The sequence below is a fragment of the Bos taurus genome, chromosome 19 (assembly GCF_002263795.3).
Source record: "Bos taurus isolate L1 Dominette 01449 registration number 42190680 breed Hereford chromosome 19, ARS-UCD2.0, whole genome shotgun sequence".
NCBI lineage: Eukaryota > Metazoa > Chordata > Mammalia > Artiodactyla > Bovidae > Bos > Bos taurus.
Window position 1 is genome coordinate 59,254,458 of NC_037346.1, and position 15,307 is coordinate 59,269,764.

Consider the following 15,307-nt stretch of genomic DNA (forward strand, 5'->3'; position numbering starts at 1 on the left):
TCAAACAGCCTCTTTCCCTATCCTGCCTCACTTTTGGTTTTTTTGGGTCTATGTTTCCTATTTAGTAGTCCCTGTTTCTGAAGTTGTCTTTGTGTGGCTGTTGCTTTTTTTTTTTTGCAGAAAATAAGGGAACAGCAATTAGTAAGAAGGGCTTCCCAGGTGGCACAGTTGGTAAAGAATCTGCCAGCCAATGTGGGAGATGCAAGAGACATGAGTTTGATCCCTGGGTTGAGAAGATCCCCTGGAGAAGGCAATGGCAGCCCACTCCAGTATTCTTGCGTGGAAGACCCCATGGACAGAGGAGCCTGGTGGGCTCCAGTCCATGGGGTCACAAAGAGTCAGATACAACTGAGTGCCTATGCGTGAATGAATACATACGCACACACAATTATTTAGGAAAGTCAAAGACACAGCCTCTGAACAAGTCTCAGCTCTTGGAATGGGATGGACTGAGGCCGTGTCTCATGAAGCTCCCCGATTATGTCTCTGGGGCCAGGGGTACCATATTGGGTTCCTAAGAAAGGTTCTAGAAACCCCCCCTCTGGTTTGCCCAAAGGAGTGCCACACCTTTTCCTCTTCCTCCTCACTGGCAGAGACCTGGGGCTCCTCCTGTATCCTGTTCCGCGCAGTTTCCTCTCTGGATCAGTCTTGTTCAGGCCTGTGGTTGAGACACTTAAGTCCTTATCCTCTGAGACTGTAGGCTCTAAACTGGAGAGCCGAAAGACAGTGCCACTTCGGGGAGGAAGGGGAGGACACCTTGGCAGGCGATGCTAGGCGCCTTTTGGGGCAGCCCGGCGCTCTGGCTCATCCACTCTAAAGCCGCACTGAACCCGTCATCACGCGTGGAGGGGCCGGCAGCTCTCAGTGACAGACGGGCGAGCCCTGGACTGGACCCCACAGCTGATAGTCCTCACCCCAGGTCAGCCTCCAGCCACGGTGACTGCAAACAAAACCATTTTATCCTTCTGCACAGTGAAGTGGTTAGCCTAAGGAGTCAGTCAGTTTATTGATGATGTGTTCTACGAAGTGTGAATTAAAGGTCTTTCCCTCTGTTCTACTACAGAGAACACGCTTTCCTGGGAGCGCACTGCACATGCAGAGGGAGAAAGTTAAGTATCGTTGTGGTTTTGGGTTTTGTTTTCTGTTCTAATAGCTTCACTCTGACTGAAGTCCTAGGAGTGTGTGACCCACTGCAGTTGGGCCCCTCGTGCCCTCCTGGACAAGCGCTGGTCTGGGAATTCAGAGAGGGCGTCTGGGCTCAGGATGGAGCCCCTCGCTATTAGCTGTTTGGTGGAGAGCCAGAACGTTAATCTTGGGGTGCATCTGTTTTCTCAGTCATCTCTCATAAAAAATGTTTCAGAGGTTGTTTATAATATAAAGAATGTACAAGAGCCTCATTTATAATAAGCACTCCTTAATATTATTTATTTCCTGATTTCTGAAAGTCTTAATGAAGACTCACAAGAGCCCCAAAGCAGGAGCAAGAGGGGAACGTCTGGGTGTGTTGATCCGTCCAGTGCATAGTGAGGCCTTTGTGTGTCACGTGACTTCTGCCTGCTGGCTTCCAGCTTCAAAGAGGCAAGTAGGGAGCGAGTCAGTCAGTCCACTTCAGTCGCTGAGTCGTGTATGACTCTTTGCGACCCCATGGACAGCAGCATGCCAGGCCTCCTTGTCCATCAGCAACTCCCAGAGCTTAACTCAAACTCATGTCCATTGAGTCAGCGATGCCATCCAACCATCTCCTCCTCTTCTCCTCCCACCTGCAATCGTTCCCAGAATCAGGGTCTTTTCAATGAGTCAGTTCTTCACATCAGGTGGCCAAAGTATTGGCATTTCAGCTTTAGCATCTATCAATCCAATGAATTATTCAGGACTGATTTCCTTTAGGATTGACTGGTTCTATCTCCTTGTACTCCAAGGGACTCTCAAGAGTCTTCTCCAGCACCACAGTTCAAAAGCATCTATTCTTTGGCGCTCAGCTTTCATAATAGTCCAACTCTCACATCCATACGTGACTACTGGAAAAACCATAGCTTTGACTAGATGGACCTTTGTTGGCAAAGTAATGTCTCTGCTTTTTTTTTTTTTTTTAATATGTCTGTTTGGCTCCTTTGCCCATTTATTTTCGGAGAAGGCAATGGCACCCTACTCCAGTACTCTTGCCTGGAAAATCCCATGGATGGAGGAGCCTGGTAGGCTGCAGTCCATGGGGTCTCGAAGAGTCGGACACGACTGAGTGACTTCACTTTCACTTTTCACTTTCATGCACTGGAGAAGGCAATGGCAACCCACTCCAGTGTTCTTGCCTGGAGAATCCCAGGGATGGGGGAGCCTGGTGGGCTGCCATCTATGGGGTCACACAGAGCCAGACATGACTGAAGCGACTTAGCAGCAGCAGCAGCAGCAGCCCATTTATTTTATTTATTTATTGAAGGATAATTGCTTTACAGAATTTTGTTATTCTCTGTCAAACCTCAACATGAATCAGCCATAGTATACATATATCCCCTCCCTTTTGAACCTCCCTCCCATCTCCCGCCCCATCCCACCCCTCTAGATTGATACAGAGCCCCTGTTTGAGTTTCCTGGGCCATACAGCAAATTCCCATTGGCTATGTATTTTACATATTCCCATTGGCTATGTATTTTACATATTCCCATTGGCTATGTATTTTACATACGGTGCTGTCTAGGTTGGTCATAGCTTTTCTTCCAAGGAGCAATTGTCTTTTGATTTCATGGCTACAGTCACCATCTGCTGAGAAAATAAAATCAGTCTCTGTCTCCACTGTTTCTCCATCTGTTTGCCATGGAGCGAGTCACAGCCACAGGACCGTGGTGGCTTCATGATGAGGGTGAGAGCAGAGCTGGGCCTGCTGGCCTGGGGTGTAAGACACAGCAGCCGAACCACAGGAGGCGCAGTCAGCTACACCCAGGAGTGAGCTGGGGACATGTAGGACGCCTTACACACCTGCTCAGCTCCAGCAGGTCAGTGTTACAGCTGCTGGCTGGTCCGGCAGCCAAGACTCCCTGTTCCAAGGCAGCGACTGTGAGTTCGATCCCTGGTCAGAGAGCTTCAATCCCACATGCCTCTTGGCCAAAAAATAAAACATAAAACAGAGGCAGTATTGTAACAAAATTCAATAAAGACTTTAAAAATGGTCCACATAAAAATCATTAAAAAATAAAGTTAGAGTTGCTATATATATATATATATATATATATTTTTTTTTTTTTTTTTTGTGGGGCTTGGAAAACTATGTAATGTATTAGCAAGCAACCTAGGGCGAACCATTGAGATTGTACCACTTAGTCACTTTTGATTATTCCTCTCAGTCAGGGTTCTTAGAGTGTACATGGAGACAACCTGTTATAATTTTGAGGGAGAAAAAGCCAAGATGAGTCCTGTTACCCTGAGGTATGGTGCATCTCTTAAGTTATAAGGATTTGTGTTGGGGAATAAAAAAGTAACAACAGACTGAGCATGTCAGAGTTCTACCAAGTTTTTTTTTTTTTTTTTTTGGCAAAATCATGTGCATTTGCAGGCCAGCTTTGTCAAGTCCATCTTCCCTTATAATTTTCTTCAGATAAATTAGTAGCTCATGCTCTTATTGGCATGTTGTTACCGAGGAACTGAAGAGATAAAATAAGAAACTGGGAGACAAATACACAAGCTTCCATATTTACCTTGCTCCCTCATGGAAACTGATGAGCATCCCTCAGGGCCGCTTCTCATTGGACACAGCAGCGTGTGGTCCCGGTGTCATTTCAGAGCCTGTCACCCATGTGAGGGACCCTGTGTTTTGTATGTATGTATGCCTTATGAGGTTGATATTTCAGGTACCACGTCTGTGAATGGTGTTGAGAGAAGTGAACAACACTAGAGGTATAGATGGAACATGTTAAAAGGAGACTCAACTGTTAAACGTGAAAAAAAATTAAGTTCACTCTGCAGTTCTTTATCTCTCTACAGAATAACCACTGCTGTGCTGCTTCTGACCGCTGGGTCCCCAGTCCTCCCTCGCACTTGAATGTGATGGTAGGTGTTGACCATGTTCCCCTATACTCTCCTCTGATTGCTGACTTGCAGTAGTCTTCTTTCACTTGTCTCCTGAAGTCTGGGCCAAGTCCACGTAAAAGTTCCAGAAAAAGAAAAGAGAGGAAAGTGAAACCCAGAAAGTGACCTTGAATTCCCAGGAAATCCGAAAATGTCCGTTTTCCACGTGTTTGGCTGTATAAACCCTGGGTGCTGCAATTACCCTGTAGACCTGAATATTACCTACTGGATCACACCTTTTCTTCCTTACAGAACCCTCTTTTCTGTAAAGACAAACGTTTCTGCTGCTGATGACATAAGTTATTCATCCAAAGTCTTTCCAGGAAAACATTTTATTTCCAAGAGTTAGGGAAGAACCTAAGTGCTTCCACCATAACATACTTTTTTCCTTTTGTTTTTTTGGTCTTTCTCCCTCCCTTCATAAACTTGATGTCAGCTTACATTTGACTTGACTGAAATTGGGAGATCATGCAGACCTTACTGGGGGCAGACTGTGGCTCTTGTGTGGAAAGAAAGACGACCCATGAAGCGAGTTTGCGAACTTTCAGCTTCCCTTGGTCAGGCATCCAGTTGCCCATTTGGCCTCACTTTTCACATTCTTTCTGGTTCTGTTCTTAGAACCTGAACCGTGGGTTTAGAGAGAATCCTGAGTTTAAATCCCCAGAGTCAAGTAACACAAATGTACCTACTTGGCAAGGTTGCATTTCTCCACTTTGATTATATCACTATTTTCATATTTCAATTAATAAAAGTTTTTTTTTTTTTTAAGCCAATGCAGGCAATTAAAAGCATTGCATTCCCTTTGTTTGTGCAAGAAGGAAATGTGAAGGTGCTTCTGAAAGGTGAATTCTGTTGTTTTAATTGGAACATCCTGCTGCTGCTGCTGCTGCTGCTAAGTCGCTTCAGTCGTGTCCGACTCTGTGCGACCCCAGAGACGGCAGCCCACCAGGCCCCGCCGTCCCTGGGATTCTCCAGGCAAGAACACTGGAGTGGGTTGCCATTTCCTTCTCCAATGCATGAAAGTGGAAAGTGAAAGTGAAGTCGCTCAGTCGTGTCCGACTCTCAGTGACCCCATGGACTGCAGCCTACCAGGCTCCTCCATCCATGGGGTTTTCCAGCTAAGAGTACTGGAGTGGGGTGCCATTGCCTTCTCTGGAACATCCTACGATCTGTCATTTTCCCCATCACGTTAGCTGTGAAAGGAGCAAAAGGAAGAAGCAAAACAAAAATCATACCCTGAAACTGACAGCAGTAGATTATGAGTGACGAAAATGTAATAAGCTGATAAAAGCGCCTTTGACGTCTGGCAGAGATGACTGCAAGTTTCAGCTGAATTGGTTTTCCAGGATTTCGCATTTATGCGCCTTTGTAGTTTCACTTTGACAAGGGGTAGTGTTTGTGAGCGAAGCCTTCATGCAATAAGGAACTGAGAGATTGAAGCCCTCATGCAATAAGGAACTGAGAGATTGAAGTTGAGAAGGAGGACTTGATAAACTAGAGCTTGACCGCAGTTTTTGTGGAAAGAAAGCAAAGGAAACCAGAAAGAGTGGGGGTGAAGATGGAGAGGGAGCTGCAGAGAAAGGCCAGGCTCCCTGTCAGCCCTCGCCTTTGGGCCCTTTGCTGACAGTAGACAGCTTGGGGTACAGCCTCACTACCCCCAGGCTTGAGTAATGGCAGCGGGAGTCGGGGCCAGTGTCTGTGTGGAGGTGCCTGGTTCCATCGTCACCCAGATTATCATTGAAGAAGACCACCTGCCAGTGTAGATTTGACTCTGACTCACTTTATCTGCATCATCACAGTCAGTCTGGGTCAACTTCTTTGGCCCCGGAAGTCATTACTTTACAAGGAGGGATGGGTATCTGATACGAAGCCTGGTTCAGCCTCTTGACCTCATTCTTCAAGTGAAATTGATTGTGTGATCTTTTCATTGAAATCATACATCCAGGAAGCTCAGTGGTAAAGAATCTGCCTGTGATTCAGGAGACTCAGGTTTGATCCCTGGGTTGGGAAGATCCCCTGGAGAAGGAAATAGCAACCGACTCCAGTATTCTTGCCTGGGAAATCCCATGGACAGAGGAGCCTGGCGGGCTACAGTCCATGGGGTTGCAACGAGTCAGATACGCCTTAGCCACTAATCAGCAACAGCAACTGAAGGTTTATATCCATGTTGCCAGGATCAACAGAAGTTTTTTTTTTTTTAATGACATATTTTAAAATAAGTATGTCATTATCATTTCAACCTATTGTCCAAGAAATGTTTACTCTGGCCATGGGTTAAGGGTTAAATTGAAGCTTTGGGATTCTTACAGTGGTGTTAGCATGGCAAGCGTCCTAGGTACACCAGAACCCGTCCTAAACCACAGCCACCATTCACCATGCACTTTCTAGTACATGGACACACAGGAAGGACCCTGACGCTAGTAACTGGAAAAGTCCTGTTTCACTCTTGGCCCAGCTCACATCTGAACTCCACATCGCAATACCCTGCTAAACTTGGTCATAGAACAGGATCTGAGGGATGTTTTCCACCTTCCTCAGCTCAGACTCGAATCTGTCCACAACAGATTACACGCCAGGACAGAAGCAGGAATGGAGGCTGGATGGGCCAGTCTCAAGTGGACATATGAGAGATACGGGCAGTATCTACTTCTCCATCATCTGTGCGCGAGAGCGTGGCAGGCCCTCAGAGAGAGAAGTGCATCAGCTCGTGTGACCTTTACACAGTAGTGACCAGGCAGCTCCAGGCTGGGGCTCGGCTACTCCCATGGAACCTAGGTCATGGAAAGTGCTCTTCTCAGAGGGACGGGAGGGAGCGAGGTCTTGAGGGTCTCCTCTGGAAGTCTGTGTGACATGGTTCCTCAGAGGTGTCACCTCTGGCTGTGACCTCTGACTAATTCTCTTGTCTACTTAGCATGTAGATATGTTATCCATCGCACACACTATGACCTGTTGTCCTCCTGTGGCAGAGTCGTGTCCCACTCTTTTGCAACCCCGTGGACTGTAGCTCCTATTCTTGTGAAAAATAGTTGAAAATAGAAAGAATGATACCTACAAGCTGTTGATAGTTTGTTACAAGAGACAAAGTGTGAAAGGTAAGAAATAAAACAGTTAAATGACATTTCTTAAATTTCTCACAAGCTGTACTTTGACTCTGGGGAGTCTTAATTTTTCTCATTCTCTCTAGTAACTGTACTTTAATATTTTCCCTATAAATATATTTCCCTATAAATATAAATTATATTTAATATACCCTTGGAGGAAAGTTTTGTCCCCCTAGAGACAGTTGAGGATGTCTGGGACATATTTTGGTTATCACGACTGTGTAACCGGGGATCGTTCCTGGGGTCCAGTGGGTCATGACAGTGTAACCAGGGGTCACTCCCAGGGTCCAGAGGGTCACGGCTGTGTAACCAGGGATCGCTTCCCAGGGTCCAGTGGGTCCACACCAGGGATGCTCTGCATGTTTTACAATTCTAGGATGGTCTTCCCAACAGGGAATTACTTGGCTCAAAATGTCAGCAGTACTGAGGTGCAAACCCCTGGTTTTTAGCTTGTTAAATAATCTCTCTTTGGACCAATATCTCTCAGAGATAGATAGATAGATCTCTACCTCCAGTTGTCAGCACCTGCCTTCTGTGAAAACTACACATTGAGGTGGTTGTTGCTGCTGCTGCTAAGTCGCTTCAGTCATGTCTGACTCTGTGTGACCCCAAAGACAGCAAACCACCAGGCTGGACCGTCCCTGGGATTCTCCAGGCAAGAACACCAGAGTGGGTTGCCATTTCCCTCTCCAATGCATGAAAGTGAAAAGTGAAAGTGAAGTCACTCCGTCATGTCTGACTCTTAGCAACCCCATGGGCTGCAGCCTACTAGGTTCCTCTGTCCATGGGATTTTCCAGGCAAGAGTACTGGAGTGGGGTGCCATTGCCTTCTCTGTAGGGGGTTGTCAGTGACTTCCTAATCACCAAATCTGGGCTTCCCCGGTGGCTCAGTGGTAAAGAATTTGCATACCAAGCAGGAGATGCAGGTTGGATCCCTGGAGAAGGAAATGGCAACCCACAAGTATTCTTGCCTGGAGAATCCCCATGGACAGAGAAGCGGGTTTGCTACAGTCCATGGGATTGGAAAAGAGTTGGACACGACTGTGTGACTAAACAACAACAACAAATCACCCAATCTAACAGTGTTTCATCATTTTTGATATAATTCAAGCTTTAGCAAGGTTTAATATTTCTGGTTGTTCTGTAATTCCCTCTTTCCCAACTTTTGTACGTACCTCCCCTTGTGCTTTAGTGATGCTTTCTGTTTATAGTTTTTTTGGGTGGTCTGATTGCTTCCCACGTTTGTGCTACTAAAAGAACGCCAGTGACTCTGAACTCTGTTTCTCTCAGATAGAATGGAACTTCATGGAGTCTTTATCCGTGCTGGGCTGTACTTCAGTCCCTCTCATAGAGGACACTCCATGAATTTTCCAGTGCTTCGCTGCCTGAAGCCGAGTGGAAGCTCCTGCCCTTTCTGGTTTTCATTTCCCTGCAACATGTGTTCTGTTACATTAGTAGCTAATTCGTACCAGTCTGAGGGAATCCCACCACTGCGGTCCTGGATTTTGTGACCTATGACCCACAGGGGAAACTCTGGATCTATGCTGTTTTGATGCATGAAAACCAAACCCAAATAAAATGAAGAACTGTTATCTGGAGCTCAGCCACCGGCTAGTCTCTTTATCAGCCCAGGGTTGCTGGAGAGTGATTTGTCACGGACCCAACGTCAAGTCCATAGGGTTGAAAGGAGGTATAGACTTGACTATTGTCTGTATCACTCAAAGTGATAGCTACGCGGTGTTAATCCAAGAAGAGCAAGTGGAAGCGTTGGCCTTTGCGACACTCGGGAGCTCCTACTGAGAATGATTTGGCAACATACGTCTTCTCGAGGGTTTTCATTTCTTCCCAGGCCCCTTACCTGAGGTGTTGGTTGCTATTAGGACAGAATCTTCTGTGAAATTTTCTTTTTCTTCATAATTTCAAAATTTTGTCCGAATTTACCCATTTGTGGGCTTATTTCCATTAATAGCATTGAAAACAACTGGAAACAAGTTGAATCTGTTTAATCTCCCTTCTAGAGTGTTTAGTTTTGAGTTCCAAAAAGTTTTTAATTATAGACTTGATTACTGTTTCTTCTGCTAGTGTTGAAATAGTGCATTTTTTCCATCCTTGGAAATAATTGTAATTCTAAGCTTCTATATTTATCATCTCTCCTTTCACCAGATTTGGTCCTTTGCTTTTTACCTCTTTATTTTGGAAGAGGTATTACCAAGGTTGTTTGGAAATGACTGATTGAAAATTTTTGCCTTTAAGATCCTGTCATGAAGACTTTAATTTTGCCATTTTAATTTTAGTTGTTGCTCATTCTTTTTATTGTCTCATGTTTTTTTGTGCATGGGTGTTTTTGTTTGTTTGTTTCAGCTTATTGCCTTTATAGCTAATTTTTTGGTCTTCCTGATTCATCTTTTAATATTGTTATCTTATGTGTTTGCTCCTTATGGGTTTTTTAATACTTATTATTTATTTCTTGTTTGGCTTCATACATATATAAATAAATATAAAATATTTATAGTTTACTTATTTTTATAACATGTATTATGAAAATATAAATAAATATTATTTATTCTTTGTCTGCATGGGGTCTTAGCGGCAGCGTGGGGGAACTTGGATCTCGGTGACAGCACTCGGGATCTCGAGTTGCAGCGTGTGAACTCAGCTGTGGCTCTAGTTCCCTGACCAAAGGTCCAACCTGGGCCTCCTGTATTGGGAGCACAGGTTTTAGCCACTGGACCACCAGGCAAGTCCCTACTGCTTAACGGGTTTTAATGTTTGCTGTACAGAAGGCAGTTCTGTTATACTACTGAGCATTGTCTTCTGGTTTCTGGACTTGAATCCTTTTCAGAAGTCCATATCTTCTGAGTTTTCTCGAGGCTTTCTTTCATCTTATTCTAAGGGCCCTCTGTCCTTAGGTCCATTTAGCTGTTCTTTCTTTTTTCCCATCCTTAAATGAAGAGAATCTGATCTCACTGAGTGTTTGTAAACACACGAGGTGTGTGCAGTGCTCTTGCTTCTATTCTGTCCGATATTAAAGAGAGAACTTTTGGCCCAGGACCCTGCCCAAAGTGGTCGTTCGTCTAGAAGCTCTGCTGTGCTGAGATGAGGGATTCTTCTAGAACATGTATAAATTCAACATGTTTGAAATAGGCACCTTTTCCATCAATACTGACAGTGACTTAATTGTGAACATATTTTGTAGGGTGCAGTGAGGAAGTCAATCACGGCTCCATACACTCTCCATTCCATTCTGGCCTCATTTCCTTGGAAACACAGTCCCAAATGGACAAAGTGATGGGAGAGTTTGCAGGGAAGAGGAGAGGGAGGTACAAACAGATTTCTTAATATTTCAAAAAGTCGTATTGCATAGTGGAATTCTGATTGCCTACTTTTGAAATTGTTAGCTATTTTCCCTTTCTATCTTGTATCACCATTTAAATTTTAAGTTCCCGGCCTGAATCTTACTCTAATTAACCCCCTCCTTTAGCCCTTTTGGCTTCCCCAATATCTAAGTTGGTAAAGAATCTGCCTGCAATGCAGGAGACCCTGGTTCTATTTCTGGGTTGGGAAGATCTGTTGGAGAAGGGATAGGCTACCCACTCCAGTATTCTTGGGCTTCCCTGGTGGCTTTGCTGGTAAAGAATCTGCCTGCAATGTGGGAGTCCTGGGTTTGATCCCTGGGTTGGAAAGACCCCCTGGAGAAGGGAACAGCTACCCACTCCAGTACTCTGGCCTGGAGAATTCCGTGGACTGTATATCCATGGGGTCACAAAGAGTCGGACACAAGTGAGTGACTTCCACTTTCACTTTAGCCCTTTCATAGTGATTAATATAAACCGTACACCAACTATGTAAGAGCTTTAGAGAATGTGGCAAATATTGTTAACTAAAACAACAATCTCCATCTCTTCCCTACTCCTTATAAGCAAAATTATATGTTTGTTTTGCATGAACTGTTTAGGGAAGGTCATGTGGTACCATTGGGTCCAAGGAGAAATCAGAGGAAGTATCCCTAAGGGGCTTGTAGGAAGAGCTTCATGGCTAATTAACAGAAGATGTAAGCGAGAGAAGCCTCACCTTCCACTGTTGGTCATTGCTGTGTCTGCTTGTGATGGCTGGAACCACAGCAGCCACCTTGTAACTTTAAGGGATACACGTTGAGAACAGAGCCAGCATGATAAGGATGATAGAGCATCAAGATGGAAAGTGACAGATCTTTGAGAGCATCTTTGATGTGTTTAATTGTCCAGTTCCGGATCTGCCCTAGCTGAGAACATCTTGGCATGTAAAATAATGAAGCTTTTTTTGGGCTTAAGTTTAGAGTTTCATTTTATGGAAATTGAAAGCATTCTAAGTGATTGGAAGAATGAAACGTACTCATTAAGGCAAGTGTGTGTGTGTGTTTTGTAGATGATAAAAGAAGAATCCTGTGGTTATTTTGTTCACAAAAAGTAGGTCATCAGAAATTGAAATACAAAGTAATGATTGGGCCTCCCAGGTGGCTCAGTGGTTAAAAAAAAAAATCCACCTGCCAATGTAGAAGACACAAGAGATGCAGGTTTGAACCCCGAGTCAGGAAGATTCCCCGGAGAAGGAAATGGACCCAGTATTCTTGCCTGGGAAATCCCATGGACAGAATTAACTCCTTCTCCAAAACTGGTTTATGTTGCTGGTAGCAAACAGGTTAAGAAAAATAATGAAGTTCTTTATGTAGAATACAGCTGGAATTTTAAACCAATAGGAAATGAGGAACAAGACTAGAAAGAAACATCTATTCTCTTCCTTAACCCACCCACAGAAGACTACGTTACTGCAGCTGTCCGAGAAAGCCCAGGCTAAATCCAGCCTTCCATTTGCATGGTGCATATTAAAAAGTAGGAGTATGGTCAGCTGCCGTCTTCCTTGTGGTCGATGCATCTCGTTCTCCTTGGGATTTTTGCAGAGTGATGATCTAGTTTCATATGACATAATACCATGTGAATGAATCTGTGTCACACCGTCACTTTGAATTCACTGGGGTGACTCAGAGCTCCCAGTGGAGCTCAATAATTTGTGTCTAGTTCCTACAGTCAGAGTAGCAAACTGTGAGAAGCCACCACCAGGGTTAACAGACCCACTCTCCAGAGTCCTTCTCAGATCCCAGGTCATTTGTGGAAGAAAGAAAAAAAAAAAGATTGCTACTCAGTTGCTCAGTGATGCTGAAAACTGAGAATGATTTTCCTATTTTAAGGAAAATCTAAACCTAATTTGGGTTTACTTTCATGACTTCCACTCTGCTCTTGAAATGTATCTATATCTGTAGAGTCTACCTAGGCGGTGTGGCAACTGAAAGGTCAAAGAGATTTGGAAGCATACGGATCATTGAGCTATTTCCCAGTTAAGAGCCACAAATGCCCCCGTTTTACCCTAGCACTGTTCAAAGGGCAGCTATCCAACCGTGTCTTAGTTACCATGAACGTCATCATGGGAAATACGGTCTTTCTGGTGGTTAGAGGGATTCAGGGTTCAAGGGGAGATGACCTTTATCAAAGACCCCTGACCCCACTGGAGCTACACGTACAGAAACCATGACTCACACTCTAATAATCATTAATCCACATTCTGCCTTTTCTCTGTGTATTTTGGACAAATAGCTCTTTCGAGAGGCAGAAGAGGCTCTTTGCCCATGCTGTGATATGGCACATGATATGCCAAGTCAATGATATCAATAATTTAATAAGGAAAATGATAACCACATTTGAGTGTAATCACGGTGAGAGGGTAACAGGCAGGAAGGCCAGGGGTCTCCAAACGGAGGAGACAGGCTGCGAGGGTCATTTTTTCTCTCTCTCTTAAGCGGCAGGAAGAAACACACTAGTGTTACATTTTCCCCTTCTCTGTACAGATTTAAAAGGAGCTTTCTCTTAAAACTCTGTGTTGACACAGTGACACCTGCTTCCACCTGAACTTAACTTTTCTCAAACCTTGAGCTAACCAACGCATTTTTCTTATGGAAATGTTTGTCTTAAGCTATGTTAACGGGCTATGCATTTACCCCAGACCCTGTCTCCAAGTCCGTTCCCCCTACAGGCTCAGAACCGACCTGACAGACCAGTATGTGATACTCATACACTCGTCTCCTAATCTGTGTTAATGAAACTGTGTATTTGTATGGGAATCTGCCTTTCTTCAAGATTCACGTCAGTTGTGTTATGACTCGGGATGACTCACCTGGTGTCAGGATTATCTCAGATTGCATCTTGTGGGTGAGGGGTCTGGTGCCATTCTCTGAGTTCTGAGACATTTCCTTTCTTTAATTAGCAGACTGCTGGTAGCTATATAACATCCAGCTAAAGACTTAGCAGGGGCGTATTCTTTCTGCCCCCTTCAGAAGTTTTCTCTATCTCTTTTATGCTTTAATAAAACTTTATTGCACAAAAGCTCTGAGCTATCAAGCCTTGTCTCTGGCCCCGGATTGAATTCTTCTCCTCCAGAGGCCAAGAATCCCGGCGTCTTTTGTGGTTCAGCAACCACCTTTCAATGGTTACCAGAAGGCGGGAGGCAGAAGGGTTAGGGGGAAACCTAAATTGGGAGTTTGGGATGGACATATACATGCTGCTATCTTTAAAATAGATAACCAAAAAGGACATACTGTACAGCACAGGGAACTCTGCTCAGTACTCTGTAATAACCTAAATGGGAAAAGAAGCTGGAAAAGAATAGATGCATGTATAACTGAATCACTTCGCTGTATACCTGAAACTAACACAACATTGTTAATCATTTATACTCCAATATAAAGTAAAGAGTATAAAAAAGGACTGCAAACTAAATATATAGACTTTTCTGCTTTCTGTTCATTTTGGGTATATGTTTCACTCTCATAAAATGTAAGTGGCTGGGCAGAGGTGAATTGCTATTTTTGAGAATTCCTTACATTAAAGTACACTTCTTTGATCAAAGCCAGTTCAGCAGTGGGAGGTTGTCTTTGAGTCTGGAGTCCCCAGAGCACTTGGTACCTCCAGGTGTGAGGCTGTGGGGGAATTGTTTGTATGGAAGTGTACCTGGAAAATGTAAGAAATGTCATGTCAAGAAAGAGAAGGTGAGTTGGTAAGATTACAAGCTTTCCATTTTGTTGGGATTTCTGTGTCGTACATAGAGATACGCACATTGCAGAGAAATGCAAGTTAATTCAGTATGACATAGAATCTCAGAGTGAGAGCTTGTCAGGGTGGCTTGGTTTAGTTCATCTGAGCCCCGTCAAGTTATCTGAGCTTCTCTAAGCTTCAGTTTGCTCATTTGATAAATGGGAGTAATAATAGTATCCAAGGAATAGACGAGATAATGCTCATAAAACGCTGATGAGAGCCTCACTCTTACTACTGTTATTATTAATATTCCCCAGGTACTTGCATTTCAAATGCTTGTTTATTTCCCTAATGGGAAGTCAGCACAGGAATATGAGGTAATGATTCCCCTCCTTTATTTTTTTCCTACACTTTGTATTTCCATTTCACTTTAAACAAAAAACCACCTTCTGCCCTTTTAGTTCAGTGTTAAATATAATACATATTAAAGATCCCATGATGAGTAAGTTTTAGAGCAAGCAGTAAACTTTTACCAGGAAGTAGAAAGCACAAGCTGGTTTCAATGGGCGCCGTTTGCCTAATACTTGACCTTCAGAACCTTCTGTAACCTCCCTTTGGATTCCACCCCATGTTCTCTGTGACGATAGAACACTTCTTCAGGGATGCACTAGCTTCCGCCCTCCTTCATCACAGCAGGCCTGGGTCGTGCCTTCACTGAGGTTGCCCAGATGCTCCGACCCGTTACTCAGCACTTGCTGTGGGGGGGGGGAAATACGGCTATGGACTTTGGAGAAATGCAAACTCCTTTCCAAAAGCTAGGCAAAATGGAAAGGGGAGGAGACCATCGATTAAGTAAAGGAGAGACGAGCAGAATGAGGCTCTCTCCACTTTGGAAATGGAACAGTGAGAGAAAACGTCCGAGTGCAAAGATTCGCCTCGTTTTCGTCCTTCGAGGGTATTTGTGCTCAGCGTCCTTACAAGTTATACTTTGGCTAAAAATGGAGTTTGTTCTTGCTCCAAATCTTAACTTCTTTTGTATTGCTTTTGGCGCATCTGCCCTAATGTATCTGTCATGAATTCAGGAGACT

At 44.2% G+C, this 15,307-nt stretch overlaps 1 long non-coding RNA gene across 5 annotated transcripts in view; it reads left to right on the forward strand.

Annotated features, from left to right (window-relative positions):
- The window catches only part of LOC101902884 (uncharacterized), a 484,977-nt gene that overhangs the window by 255,005 nt on the left and 214,665 nt on the right, over positions 1 to 15,307 (forward strand). For 3 of the 5 annotated variants that reach the window (XR_009491825.1, XR_009491824.1, XR_009491826.1), the window contains one exon: positions 3,974 to 4,039. The exons of the other annotated variants lie outside the window; for them this stretch is intronic. This is a non-coding gene — a long non-coding RNA (uncharacterized lncRNA). The remainder of the gene's footprint in view (positions 1 to 3,973; positions 4,040 to 15,307) is intronic. 5 annotated transcript variants of the gene reach the window in all.